General features: G+C 35.4%; 1 pseudogene; it reads right to left on the bottom strand.

Annotated features, from left to right (window-relative positions):
• Positions 1-4,018: 4,018 nt before the first annotated feature.
• On the bottom strand, positions 4,019-12,517 carry LOC137235197 (cytochrome b-like; annotated as a pseudogene).
• Between the last annotated feature and the right edge of the window lie 2,859 nt (positions 12,518-15,376).

The following is a 15,376-nucleotide window of genomic DNA, read 5'->3' as shown; positions in this document are numbered from 1 at the left end:
AAAGGTGCTAATGAGTATTTTAAAAGGGAGTAATCCTTAGTTCCATAGGTGGACGCGGTTTCGATATATCGCCATAAAGGTGGACCAGGGGTAACCCTAGAATTTGTTTGTACAATATGGGTATCAAAAGAAAGGTGTTTATGAGTATTTTAAAAGCGAGTAATCCTTAGTTCCATATGTGGACGCCGTTTCGAGATATCGCCATAAAGGTGGAGCAGAGGTGACCCTAGAATTTGTTTGTACAATATGGGTATCAAAAGAAAGGTGTTAATGAATATTTTAAAAGGGAGTGGGTCTTCGTTCTATAGGTGTTCGCCTTTTCGAGATATCGCCATAAAGGTGGACCAAGGGTGACTTTAGAATATGTTTTTACGATATGGGTATCAAATGAAAGGTGTTAATGAGTATTTTAAAAGGGCGTGGGGCTTAGTTCTATAGGTGGACGCCTTTTCGAGATATCGCCATATAGGTGGACCAGGGGTGACTCTAGAATGAGTTTGTACGATATGGGTATCAAATTAAAGGTATTAATGAGAGTTTTAAAAGGGAGTGGTGTGAAGGCGTTTTCCAGATATCGACCAAAATGTGGACCAGGGTGACCCAGAACATCATCTGTTGGATACAGCTAATTTATTTATATATGTAATACCTGCCAAGATTTTAAGGGTTTTTTATTTCGCCCTGTAGAACTTTTTCATTTTCTTCTACTTAATATGGTAGGTGTCACAACCATTTTATAAAGTTTTTTATAAAGTAATATTTCGCGTCAATAAAACAATCCAATTACCTTACCATGTTTCATGCTTTTTTTCGTATTTGGTATAGAATTATGGCATTTTTTCATTTTTCGTAATTTTCGATATCGAAAAAGTGGGCGTGGTCATAGTCGGATTTCGTTCATTTTTCATACCAAGATAAAGTGAGTTCAAGTAAGCACGTGAACTAAGTTCATTAAAGATATGTCGATTTTTGCCCAAGTTATCGTGTTAACGGCCATGCGGAAGGACAGACGGACGCCTGTGTATAAAAACTGGGCGTGGCATCAACCGATTTCGCCCATTTTCACAGAAAACAGTTAATGTCATAAAATCTATGCCCCTACCAAATTTCAAAAGGATTTGTTAATTTTTGTTCGACTTATGGCGTTAAAAGTATCCTAGACAAATTAAATGAAAAAGGGCGGAGCCACGCCCATTTTGAAATTTTCTTTTATTTTTGTATTTTGTTGCACCATATCATTACTGGAGTTGAATGTTGACATAATTTACTTATATACTGTAAAGATATTAAATTTTTTGTTAAAATTTTACTTTAAAAAAATTTTTTTTTTAAAAGTGGGCGTGGTCCTTCTCCGATTTTGCTAATTTTTATTAGGCGTACATATAGTAATAGAAGTAACGTTCCTGCCAAATTTCATCAAGATATCTTCAACGACTGCCAAATTACAGCTTGCAAAACTTTTAAATTACCTTCTTTTAAAAGTGGGCGGTGCCACGCCCATTGTCCAAAATTTTACTAATTTTCTATTCTGCGTCATAAGTTCAACTCATCTACCAAGTTTCGTCGCTTTAGCTGTCTTTTGTAATGAATTATCGCACTTTTTCGGTTTTTCGAAATTTTCGATATCGAAAAAGTGGGCGTGGTTATAGTCCGATATCGTTCATTTTAAAGAGATGTGTACTCAGGAACCTGCATACCAAATTTCATCAAGATACCTCAAAATTTACTCAAGTTATCGTGTTAACGGACGGACGGACGGACGGACGGACATGGCTCAATCAAATTTTTTTTCGATCCTGATTATTTTGATATATGGAAGTCTATATCTATCTCGATTCCTTTATATATGTACAACCAACCGTTATCCAATCAAACTTAATATACTCTGTGAGCTCTGCTCAACTGAGTATAAAAATAATGTGATTAATGTTATTGTTGTTATAATTGTTATTAATAAATACTGATTTATTACAATTAAATGTTGAATTACTAATCATTTTGGTAAAAATCCCATAAATGGGGGTAACTCTCCTAAAGATAATAAGCTTAATAGTAAAACAAATTTCAAAATTTTTGAATTAAAAAATGAATTGAATAATTGATTTATATAATAAATTTCAAAATCTTTGAATAAAAAAATTATACTAAATGATAAAAATGAATAAAATCAGAAATAGGTAATTCATATTATTTCATTAATTTGTATTGCTGCTAATATTCAGCCTAAATGATTAATAGATGATAAGGCTATTAATTTTCGTAATGAGGTTTGATTTAATCCTCCTAAGGAACCAATAATAATAACATTTATAAAATTGATATGAGTTAAATAAGAAATTAATATCATAGGGGCAATTTTTTGTGATGTTATTAAAATTTAATTATTATTTCATAATAATCCTTCTATAGTTGTTGGAAGTCAAAAATGAAAGGAGCTGTATTTCTTTTTAATAATAAAGGAGAAATTAAAATTCATTTACTAAATAAATAATCATTTTGTATTAATAAGGTATTTATGTATATCATAATAATGTAAAATAACAAAATTGCTAATGTAATTGTTTGAATTAAGAAATATTTAAAGAAGCTTCTGTAGATATTAGATTATTATTGTTAAATAAAAAAAAAATAAATGTAAGGCGCGATAACCTCCGAAGAGATCTAAGGCCGAGCTTCTCTTCCAATTTGCGTCGTGCTCCTCTTGATTTTCCCTACGAATTGGCCGGAGATTATTATTGTTACTATCTATTATTAGGGGGATAAAAGATAATAAATTAATTTCTAAACCTATTCAAGCTCTTAATCAAGAATTTTACGAAATTGTAATTATTGTTATTATTAATAATATTGAAAAGAATATAATTTTTGCAGAATTATTAAAAATTAAAAATAATAGGATTTATAATCTTTATAAATCGGGTATGAACCCAGTAGCTTTATTAGCTAATCTTTTTATATTTTTGTGTAAGTTGCACAAAAGTTTTTGATACTTTTAGGAATAGTTTAATTCTATTAAATATAATGAATGTAATAAAATTAAATTATTTATCCTATCAAGATAACCCTTTTTTCAGGCAATTCATTAAGTAAAGATATTTTTGACTTTAATTGGTTCATTAATTTTAATTATTTGTGTTTTAGTGAGAGTTGAATTTTTAACTTTTTTGGAACATAAAGTATTAGGATATATTCAAATTCGAAAAGGTCCAAATAAGGTTGGTTTATTTGTAATTCCTCAACCTTTTTGTGATGCAATTAAATTATTTACTAAAGAACAAACTTACCCTTTATTATCTAATTATATTTCTTATTAATTTTCTCCAAATTTTTCTTTATTTCTTTCTTTAATTGTTTGATTTTGTATACCTTTATTAGTAAAATTATATTCTTTTAATTTAGGTTTATTATTTTTTTTAAGTCGTGCTAGATTAAGAGTTTATAGTTCTATAGTTGCTGGTTGATCCTCAAATTCTAATTATGTTTTATTAGGAGGGTTACGAGTGGTTGCTCAAACAATTCCTTATGAAGTTAGAAAAGTTTTAATTTTATTATCTTTTGTTTTTTTAATTGGAAGATATAATATTTTTCAATTTTTTTATTACCAAAAATAGTTTTGATTTTTAGATATTTTGTTTACCTCTTAGTTTTATTTGATTTTGTATTTGTGTAGCTGAAATTAATCGAACACCTTTTGATGTTGCTGAAGGTGAGTCTGAATTAGTTTCTGGATTTAATGTTGAATATAGAAGAGGTGGATTTGCATTAATTGTTATAGCTGAACATTATATAATTTTATTTATAAGTATATTATTTAGAGTTGTTTTTTAGGTTGTGATTTATTTAATTTTGTATTTTATTTAAAATTAATATTTATTTCCTTTATATTTATCTGAGTTCGTGGTACTTTACCTCGTTTTCGTTATGATAAATTAATATATTTAGCTTGAACATTTTTTTTACCAATTTCTTTGAATTATTAATTAATTTTGTTAAGTAAAGTTAATAGAAAATATTTTTACTATTTAGTTAAATTATCTCATCATTTATTAATTATAGGAATCATGATATAATATAAAACGTAAATAATTGTTAAAATTTGGCCTACAATAATATAAGGAGTTTCTATTGGTCGTGCTCCAATTCATGTTAATAAAATTACTGTAATAATTATAATTCAAAATAAAATTTTATTGATAGGATAAAATTGAATTCCTCGGAAATTTCTTAAATTGTAAAATGGAAGAATTGCTAAAGTTGCAATTGATATAATTAAAGCTATAACTCCTCCTAATTTATTAGGAATTGATCGTAAAATTGCATAAGCAAATAAAAAGTATCATTCTGGTTGAATGTGAATAGGAGTTACTAATGGATTTGCTGGGATAAAATTTTCTGGATCTCCTAATAGATATGGATGAATTAATGTTAACAATATTAATATTGAAATTATAATGAATCCAATAATATCTTTGTATGAAAAATAAGGATGAAATGGATTTTTATCAATATTTGAGTTTAGTCCAATAGGATTATTTGATCCTGTTTGATGTAAGAATAATAAATGAATTATTGTTATAGCTAATACAATAAAAGGTAAAATAAAATGGAAAATAAAGAATCGAGTTAATGTAGCATTGCTGGAAATAAATTTGTAATAACTGTTGCACCTCAGAAATATATTTGGCCTCAGGGTAATACATATCCTATAAAAGCTGCTGCTATTACAAAAAATAAAATAAAATTCCAATTAATCAGGTAGGTGCAAATAAATAAGATATGTAAATAAATACAAATAAAACAAGTAAGGAAGGCTAAGTTCGACAAAATAAGGGAAAATCACCATGTAGGAAAATGAATCTAGGGTAACTCTGGAATGTGGTTTTATGACATGTGTATCAAATGGAAGGTATTAAATAGTATTTTAAGAGGGAGTAGGCCATAGTTCTATGTGTGGACGCCATTTAGGGATATGCCATAAAGGTGGACCAGGGCTGACTCTAGAATTTGTTTGTACGACATGGGTATCAAATGAAAGGCGGTAATGAGCATTTTAAAAAGGAGTGGACCTTAGTTCTATAGGTGGACCCCTTTTCGAGATATCGCCATAAAGGTGGACCAGGGTGACTCTAGAATTTGTTTGTACGATATGGGTATTAAATGAAAGGTGTTAATGAGTATCTTAAAAGGGCGTGGGCCTTAGTTCTACAGGTGGAAGCCTTTTCGAGATATCGCCATAAAGGTGGACCAGCGTGACTCTAGAATTTGTTTGTACGATATGGCTATCAAATGAAAGGCGTTAATGAGTATTTTAAAAGGGCGTGGGCCTTAGTTCTATAGGTAGACGCCTTTTCGAGAATCTAGGGTAACTCTGGAATGTGGTTTTATGACATGTGTATCAAATGGAAGGTATTAAATAGTATTTTAAGAGGGAGTAGGCCATAGTTCTATGTGTGGACGCCATTTAGGGATATGCCATAAAGGTGGACCAGGGCTGACTCTAGAATTTGTTTGTACGACATGGGTATCAAATGAAAGGCGTTAATGAGCATTTTAAAAAGGAGTGGACCTTAGTTCTATAGGTGGAAACCTTTTCGAGATATCGCCATAAAGGTGGACCAGGGTAACTCTAGAATTTGTTTGTACGATATGGGTATCAAATGAAAGGTGTTAATGAGTATTTTAAAAGGGCGTGGGCCTTAGTTCTATAGGTAGACGCCTTTTCGAGATATCGCCATAAAGGTGGACCAGGGATGACTCTAGAATTTTTTTGTACGATATGGGTATCAAATGAAAGGTGTTAATGAGTACTTTAAAAAGGAGTGGGCCTTAGTTCTATAGGTGGACGCCTTTTCGAGATATCGCCATAAAGGTGGACCAGGGGTGACTCCAGAATTTGTTTGTACGATATGGGTATCAAATGAAAGGTGTTAATGAGTATCTTAAAAGGGCGTGGGCCTTAGTTCTACAGGTGGAAGCCTTTTCGAGATATCGCCATAAAGGTGGACCAGCGTGACTCTAGAATTTGTTTGTACGATATGGCTATCAAATGAAAGGTGTTAATGAGTATTTTAAAAGGGCGTGGGCCTTAATTCCATAGGTGGACGCCTTTTTGAGATATCGTCATAAAGGTGGACCAGGGGTGACTCTAGAATTTTTTGTACGATATGGGTATCAAATGAAAGGTGTTAATGAGCATTTTAAAAAGGAGTGGACCTTAGTTCTACAGGTGGACGCCTTTTCGAGATATCGCCATAAAGGTGGACCAGGGTGAGTCTAGCATTTGTTTGTACGATATGGGTATCAAATGAAAGGTGTTAATGAGTATTTTAAAAGGGCTGGGCCTTAGTTCTATAGGTGGGCGCCTTTTCGAGATATCTCGATAAAGGTGTACCAGGGGTGACTCTAGAATTTTTTTGTACGATATGGCTATCAAATGAAACGTGTTAATGAGTATTTTAAAAAGGAGTGGGCCTTATTTCTATAGGTAGACGCCTTTTCGGGATATCGCCATAAAGGTGGACCAGGGTGACTCTAGAATTTGTTTGTACGATATGGGTATCAAATGAAAGGTATTAATGAGTATTTTAAAATGGCGTCGACCTTAGTTCTATAGGTGGAAGCCTTTTCTAGATATCGCCATAAAGGTGGACTTGTAGTGCCATAGTAAATTGTAGTTGGCAACCCTCTTTAGAAATGTGCAAGATGCAACCATACATCAGATGCACTTGGCATCACTAAAATTGTTAGAGTCGAGCAATGTGGAGAGTTTCTGATTGGTTGAAACTGCCGTTGTTCGACGCCATGATTTTATTTTTGACGCCATCATTAATTTCGTTGCTAAGCAACGTAAAGAAAAACTGCTGAGCTACAGAGTTGCGTTAGCGGCAGTTTTTAGTTTAAAGTGAACCGGCGGATGCATCAGTACGCGTAAACTAAAAGCGTAAAAGAAAAGTTATAGTGAAAAATTATAATTGAAAGTACATTCTATAAGAACACAAAGAAAGACTAAAAGTTGTTTTAAAATAAAGTTTTATACACCAGAACCTAGTTTATAAGAAAACTACAAGTGTAATAAGAGTTAAAAAGAGAAACTAAGTGTTCGAACGAGAGATTAGAAATTAAAAGTACATTTTTAATACTATTACCTAAAAACAGTTTATTTTATTAATCTCAAGAAGAAGGAAAATTAAAGGTGAGTGCGAGCGCGTAGCAGCCGAGGGAGTGCGCGCAGGACTTTTTGTCGGATCCATAAAATGGATCCTTTATAGACTAGCGTTACTCTAGAATTTTTTGTACGATATTGGTATCAAATGAAAGGTGTTAATGAGTATTTTAAAAGGGCGTGGGCCTTAGTTCTATAGGTCGCCTTTTCGAGATAGCGCCACAAAAGTGGACCAGGGGTGACTATAGAATTTTTTTGTACGATATGGGTATCAAATGAAAGGTGCTAATGAGTATTTTAAAAAGGAGTGGGCCTTAGTTGGTGGTAGGTGGACGCCTTTTCGAGATATCGCCATAAAGGTGGACCAGGGTGACTCTAGAATTTGTTTGTAAGATATGGGTATCAAATGAAAGGTGTTAATGAGTATTTTAAAAGGGCGTGGGGCTTAGTTCTATAGATGGACGCTTTTCGAGATATCGCCATAGGTGGACGCCTTTTCGAGATATTGCCATAAAGGTGGACCAGCGTGACTCTAGAAATTGTTTGTACGATATGGGTATCAAATGAAAGGTGTTAATGAGTATTTTAAAAGGGCGTGGGCCTTAGTTCTATAGGTCGCCTTTTCGAGATATCGCCATAAAAGTGGACCAGGGGTGACTATAGAAGTTTTTTGTACGATATGGGTATCAAATGAAAGGTGCTAATGAGTATTTTAAAAAGGAGTGGGCCTTAGTTGGTGGTAGGTGGACGCCTTTTCGAGATATCGCCATAAAGGTGGACCAGGGTGACTCTAGAATTTGTTTGTAAGATATGGGTATCAAATGAAAGGTGCTAATGAGTATTTTAAAAGGGCGTGGGGCTTAGTTCTATAGATGGACGCTTTTCGAGATATCGCCATAAAGGGGGACCAGGGGTGACTCTAGAATTTTTTTGTACGACATGGGTTTCAAATGAAAAGGTTTAATGAGTATTTTAAAAAGGAGTGGGCCTTAGTTGTATAAGTGGACGCCTTTTCGAGATATCGCCATAAAGGTGGACCAGGGGTGACTTTAGAATTTGTTTGTACGATATGGGTATCAAATGAAAGGTGTTAATGAGTATTTTAAAAGGGCGGGGGCATTAGTTCTATAGGTGGAAACCTTTTCGAGATATCGCCATAAAGGTGGACCAGGGTGACTCTAGAATTTGTTTGTACGATATGGGTATCAAATGAAAGGTGTTAATGAGTATTTTAAAAGGGCGTGGGCTTTAGTTCTATAGGTGGACGCCTTTTCGAGATATCGCCATAAAGGTGGACCAGGGGTGACTCTAGAATTTTTTTGTACGATATGGGTATAAAGTGAAAGGTGTTAATGAGTATTTTAAAAAGGAGTGGTGGTAGTTGTATATGTGAAGGCGTTTTCGAGATATTGACCAAAATGTGGACCAGGGTGACCTAGAATTTGTTTGTACGATATGGGTATCAAAAGAAAGGTGTTAATGAGTATCTTAAAGGGGCGTGGGCCTTAGTTCTATAGGTGGAAGCCTTTTCGAGATATCGCCATAAAGGTGGACCAGCGTGACTCTAGAATTTGTTTGAACGATATGGCTATCAAATGAAAGGTGTTAATTAGTATTTTAAAAGGGCGTGGACCTTAGTTCTATAGGTGGACACCTTTTCGAGATATCGCCATAAAGGTGGAGCAGAACTTTTTTGTACGGTATGGGTATCAAATGAAAGGTGTTAATGAGTATTTTAAAAAGGAGTGGGCTATAGTTCTATAGGTAGACGCCTTTTCGGGATATCGCCATAGAGGTGGACCAGGGTGACTATAGAATTTGTTTGTACGATATTGGTATCAAATGAAAGGTTTTAATGAGTATTTTAAAGGGGCGTCGGCCTTAGTTATATAGGTGGAAGCCTTTTCGAGATATCGCCATAAAGGTGGACTAGCGTGACTCTAGAATTTGTGTGTACGATATTGGTATCAAATGAAAGGTGTTAATGAGAATTTTAAAAGGGCGTGGGCCTTAGTTCTATAGCTGGACGCCTTTTCGAGACACCGCCATAAAGATGGACCATCGTGACTCTAGAATTTGTTTGTACGATATGGGTCTCAAATGAAAGGTGTTAATGAGTATCTTAAAAGAGCATGGGCCTTAATTCCATAGGTGGACGCCTTTTCGAGATATCGTCATAAAGGTGGACCAGGGGTGACTCTAGAAATTTTTTGTACGATATGGGTATCAAATGAAAGGTGTTAATGAGCATTTTAAAAAGGAGTGAACCTTAGTTCTACAGGTGGAAGCCTTTTCGAGATATCGCCATAAAGGTGGACCAGGGTGAGTCTAGCATTTGTTTGTACGATATGGGTATCAAATGAAAGGTGTTAATGAGTATTTTAAAAGGGCTGGGCCTTAGTTCTATAGGTGGGCGCCTTTTCGAGATATCTCGATAAAGGTGTACCAGGGGTGACTCTAGAATTTTTTTGTACGATATGGCTATCAAATGAAAGGTGCTAATGAGTATTTTAAAAAGGAGTGGGCCTTAGTTGGTGTTAGGTGGACGCCTTTTCGAGATATCGCTATAAAGGTGGACCAGGGTGACTCTAGAATTTGTTTGTAAGATATGGGTTTCAAATGAAAGGTGTTAATGAGTATTTTAAAAGGGCGTGGGGCTTAGTTCTATAGATGGACGCTTTTCGAGATATCGCCATAAAGGGGGACCAGGGGTGACTCTAGAATTTTTTTGTACGATATGGGTATCAAATGAAAGGTGTTAATGAGTATTTTAAAAGGGCGGGGGCATTAGTTCTATAGGTGGAAACCTTTTCGAGATATCGCCATAAAGGTGGACCAGGGTGACTCTAGAATTTGTTTGTACGATATGGGTATCAAATGAAAGGTGTTAATGAGTATTTTAAAAGGGCGTGGGCTTTAGTTCTATAGGTGGACGCCTTTTCGAGATATCGCCATAAAGGTGGACCAGGGGTGACTCTAGAATTTTTTTGTACGATATGGGTATAAAATGAAAGGTGTTAATGAGTATTTTAAAAAGGAGTGGTGGTAGTTGTATATGTGAAGGCGTTTTCGAGATATTGACCAACATGTGGACCAGGGTGACCTAGAATTTGTTTGTACGATATGGGTATCAAAAGAAAGGTGTTAATGAGTATCTTAAAGGGGCGTGGGCCTTAGTTCTATAGGTGGAAGCCTTTTCGAGATATCGCCAAAAAGGTGGACCAGCGTGACTCTAGAATTTGTTTGAACGATATGGCTATCAAATGAAAGGTGTTAATTAGTATTTTAAAAGGGCGTGGACCTTAGTTCTATAGGTGGACACCTTTTCGAGATATCGCCATAAAGGTGGAGCAGGGTTGACTCTAGAACTTTTTTGTACGGTATGGGTATCAAATGAAAGGTGTTAATGAGTATTTTAAAAAGGAGTGGGCCATAGTTCTATAGGTAGACACCTTTTCGGGATATCGCCATAAAGGTGGACCAGGGTGACTATAGAATTTGTTTGTACGACATGGGTATCAAATGAAAGGTTTTAATGAGTATTTTAAAGGGGCGTCGGCCTTAGTTATATAGGTGGAAGCCTTTTCGAGATATCGCCATAAAGGTGGACTAGCGTAACTCTAGAATTTGTGTGTACGATATTGGTATCAAATGAAAGGTGTTAATGAGAATTTTAAAAGGGCGTGGGCCTTAGTTCTATAGCTGGACGTCTTTTCGAGACACCGCCATAAAGATGGACCAGCATGACTCTAGAATTTGTTTGTACGATATGGGTATCAAATGAAAGGTGTTAATGAGTATTTTAAAAGGGCGTGGGCCTTAGTTCTATAGGTGGAAGCCTTTTCGAGATACCGCCATAAAGGTGGACCAGCGTGACTCTAGAATTTGTTTATACGATATGGGTATCAAACGAAAGGTGTTAATGGGTATTTTAAAAGGGCGTGGGCCTTAGTTCTATAGGTGGACACCTTTTCGAGATATCGCCATAAAAGTGGACCAGGGGTAACTCTAGAATTTGTTTGTACGATATGGGTATCAAATGAAAGGTATTAATGAGTATTTTAAAAAAGAGTGGGCCTTAGTTTGTGGTAGGTATACGCCTTTTCGAGATATCGCCATAAAGGCGGACCAGGGTGACTCTAGAATTTGTTTGTACGATATGCGTATCAAATGAAAGGTGCTAATGAGTATTTTAAAAGGGGGCGGGCCTTAGTTCTATAGGTGGAAAACTTTTCGAGATATCGCCATAAAGGTGGACCAGGGTGACTCTAGAATTTGTTTGTACGATATGGGTATCAAATGAAAGGTGCTAATGAGTATTTTAAAAGGGCGGGGGCATTAGTTCTATAGGTGGAAACCTTTTCGAGATATCGCCATAAAGGTGGACCAGGGTGACTCTAGAATTTATTTGTACGATATGGGTATCAAATGAAAGGTGTTAATGAGTATTTTTAAAGGGCGTGGGCTTTAGTTCTATAGGTGGACGCCTTAAAGGTGGACCAGGGGTGACTCTAGAATTTTTTTGTACGATATGGGTATAAAATGAAAGGTGTTAATGAGTATTTTAAAAAGGAGTGGTGGTAGTTGTATATGTGAAGGCGTTTTCGAGATATTGACCAACATGTGGACCAGGGTGACCTAGAATTTGCTTGTACGATATGGGTATCAAAAGAAAGGTGTTAATGAGTATCTTAAAAGGGCGTGGACCTTAGTTCTATAGGTGGACACCTTTTCGAGATATCGCCATAAAGGTGGAGCAGGGGTGACTCCAGAACTTTTTTGTACGGTATGGGTATCAAATGAAAGGTGTTAATGAGTATTTTAAAAAGGAGTGGGCCATAGTTCTATAGGTAGACGCCTTTTCGGGATATCGCCATAAAGGTGGACCAGGATGACTATAGAATTTGTTTGTACGATATGGGTATCAAATGAAAGGTTTTAATGAGTATTTTAAAGGGGCGTCGGCCTTAGTTCTATAGGTGGAAGCCTTTTCGAGATATCGCCATAAAGGTGGACTAGCGTGACTCTAGAATTTGTGTGTACGATATTGGTATGAAATGAAAGGTGTTAATGAGAATTTTAAAAGGGCGTGGGCCTTAGTTCTATAGCTGGACGCCTTTTCGAGACACCGCCATAAAGATGGACCAGCGTGACTCTAGAATTTGTTTATACGATATGGGTGTTTAAGCCGCCTCCTTAATAATTTATACGGCGGCGAAATCCTTATGCGCAGCCGTGCGCGGCGAATGGAAAGGCGCCAACGCGCATACACTACCATCGTCAACAATTATATATGGCATTCGTCAGTCAAGCATTATTAGCCGGCAATCGCGGACGCGCTCCCTCTATATACATTTTTTTCTAATCCTTTGAATTTTTGAATATTTAAATCCGAAGCTGAAGTTGTTAACGCGTTAAGTGCTTAATTATTAAATTATAAATAAAAACAAAGAATTTATAACGTTTTTAAAGTAAAACGATAAACCCTTTTAATTGGAAGTGTTAAGTGTAGCGAAGAAAGACCAAAGTTGTTCTTGGTCCTTCGCAGCCATCTTTGGCCCAACCCCTAAAATTATAATTAAAACAAGAATTAAATTAAAATCGAATTTTCGTTCGTTTGAAAAATAAATAAAAATTTTTTAAAACAAAACATACAAAAGTGGAGACACAGTGAATAAAACTGAAGAATTGAACATATTCAAAAAAAATTGCGAAAAAAAAAAAAAAATTTAAAATTTTAAGATCTTTAAAACACAAAAAAAAAGTTTTTGATAATTGTGGGTGCAATCATCAGACAAACATATATTAATCAAACACTTAAATACACAGAAAAATTGTTTTTTAAAAGAGAAAAGAAATTTTTGAAACTGAAAACATAAAAAAAAAAAAAAAAAATTTTAAATCATCTTTACCCAGGAGCTGAGCAGCAGCATCATCAAGAAGCAGACCAACAACAACAATATAAGCAGCATAAGAATACAGGAATCGGTGAGTAGGCAGTTTTTTATTTTTCATAAAAAATATATTAAAAATAATAAAACCTTTTTTCCACAAAAGTTATATTATTTTGTGTAAACTGCAAAAACATATATATATATATCCACATATATACTTGAATATTGCGGAAATTTTCTTACCGTTGGTTTTACTGCAACTTTTTTGCAACCAAAAATTGGTAGAAAATATTCCGCTATACCGATAGGCAAAATCCGCCAATTATATATATATATATATGTATACATATTTCTAGTGGTATTTAACCAACAAAAAATTGCAGTTTACTTGCCTACTCAAATCCACTGTGCAAGAACAACATCGGCAAAATCTTCTTCTACAGCTGAGTTTACCCCGTTGTTCACACAGAGCGTTGAACTTGTCGATACAGTTCAACTTCTTCCAAGTGATTTTTTCTTGCTTGCCAGCATATACAAAAATCGTAATATTCATACGTACATACTTACATACATGTACAAATAATTTCAAGTTGCTTTTCCAGCAATCATACTTCTCCACTCAGAGAACATCATACGTGTTTACTCACACGTTCAAGTCGCTCTTCCAGCGACATTTTCCCAGCACATAGAGCTACATTAGCAACGAGAGCTGTGTACTGCTGATCAAATTTCTCAACCTCTCTCATATTTGCAATTTTTTCATCTTTCTTTGCTGCACTCTCCCAACAGTGCAATCAAGCGCACTCAGCTTCACAAAGAAACGCGACATTAAAGCGACGAAGAAGCGAATCAAAACAAACTCTTCTGTTTGTAAACATAAACAGAGAAGCTCATCTGATTCACGTGCATACGTTCGCACAAACAAATATATATACATACGTTTGTATATTGCGCGTGTACATTTGTACTTATTCTGGCGTACAAAACTAAGTTTGAGATATTTTCGTCCCTATAGGAACTTTCAAAAAATATCCATACAAACTTCAAGTACATATTATTATTTTCTAATATATACATACCTATATATACCAGTAATTTACAAATACACGTTTATTTCCACACGTATATTTACACGTATATATAAGTGAAAAGTGTTTGTGATTTTTTTTTAAATTTTATACCTTTTGTTTTTACAAAACAATATAAATCCTATTAAATTCCGAATTTCGCGGATTTAAATCATTTAAGGAACGTCCCGTTGTCCGTGCTTGACTCTATTGTTCAAAAAAAAAAAACACAAACACCGCCACCAATTAAAAATTCCCCTTTTTAAATTTCTGTGGCACGAAGAGTTTTCCATCTTCAAATTTTGCGAACGTTCTCTGAGCGGACACATACTTTATTCGGTTTTTTTGGTGAAAACCCAAAAGCTTGCATAAAATGCCTCGCAGTCCCCCAAAAACGTCCGAAACCGGGACAAAACCAAAAGGTGGCCCGAAGGAAGAAACGGCCAAGGAGAGGTCAACATCCCCCCAGAAATCCAAATCAGTTGACCCATCCGCGCAAAAGTTCATCGCGGAAAGTGACAATCTGATGAGATATTGTGCAAAATTCAACGAAGCACCGATTCAGGATCACACTGAATCGTATCTCATGATAAAGGACAAATCACTAGATGATTATTGGGCACGACTTCAATCGGTTTACGATCTGGTTTTTTCGAAACCAGACGAAAGTTTCCCTGATGACTTCAAGAGTTCAGTGCAAGGCAAACAATGCGCCTGCCTTGATACGTATGAAGTGACTAAAGCAAAAATTGCCGATCAACTTTCATTGATCAAAATGATGGCAACGCCGAGTCCACCACCCCGCGTGGAACAACCCCCGGCTGAGGCAAATATTTACCTCAAAGTCCCAGCATGCGACACGGAGACCTTTTATGGTGGCTATGAAGAATGGCCCGCTTTTCGTGACATGTTCACAGCGGTGTACATTAACCACCCAAGGCTCTCCCGTGCTCAGAAATTGTACCATCTCCGGTACAAAACGCAAGGCAAAGCCGGCTCCATCGTCAAACAATATGCGTTGAGCGATGATAACTTTGACCTTGCCTGGGAAGCTTTACGGTCACGATACGAAAACAAGCGTATCTTGGTTGACAACCAGATAAAATCCTTACTGACTCTTGCCACTATTCCATCCGAAAATAGTGAGCAACTTCAGAAATTGCAAAATACAATAAACAACTGCCTATCCGTCCTTCACTCCCAAGGAGTTACGACAGACAGTTGGGATCCGATTCTGGTGTACATTTGTTCAT

Source organism: Eurosta solidaginis, chromosome X (genome assembly GCF_040869045.1).
Source record: "Eurosta solidaginis isolate ZX-2024a chromosome X, ASM4086904v1, whole genome shotgun sequence".
Classification (NCBI taxonomy): Eukaryota; Metazoa; Arthropoda; class Insecta; order Diptera; family Tephritidae; genus Eurosta; species Eurosta solidaginis.
Note: the sequence above shows the minus strand (reverse complement) of the source record. Positions and strands in the feature narration are given on the sequence as shown.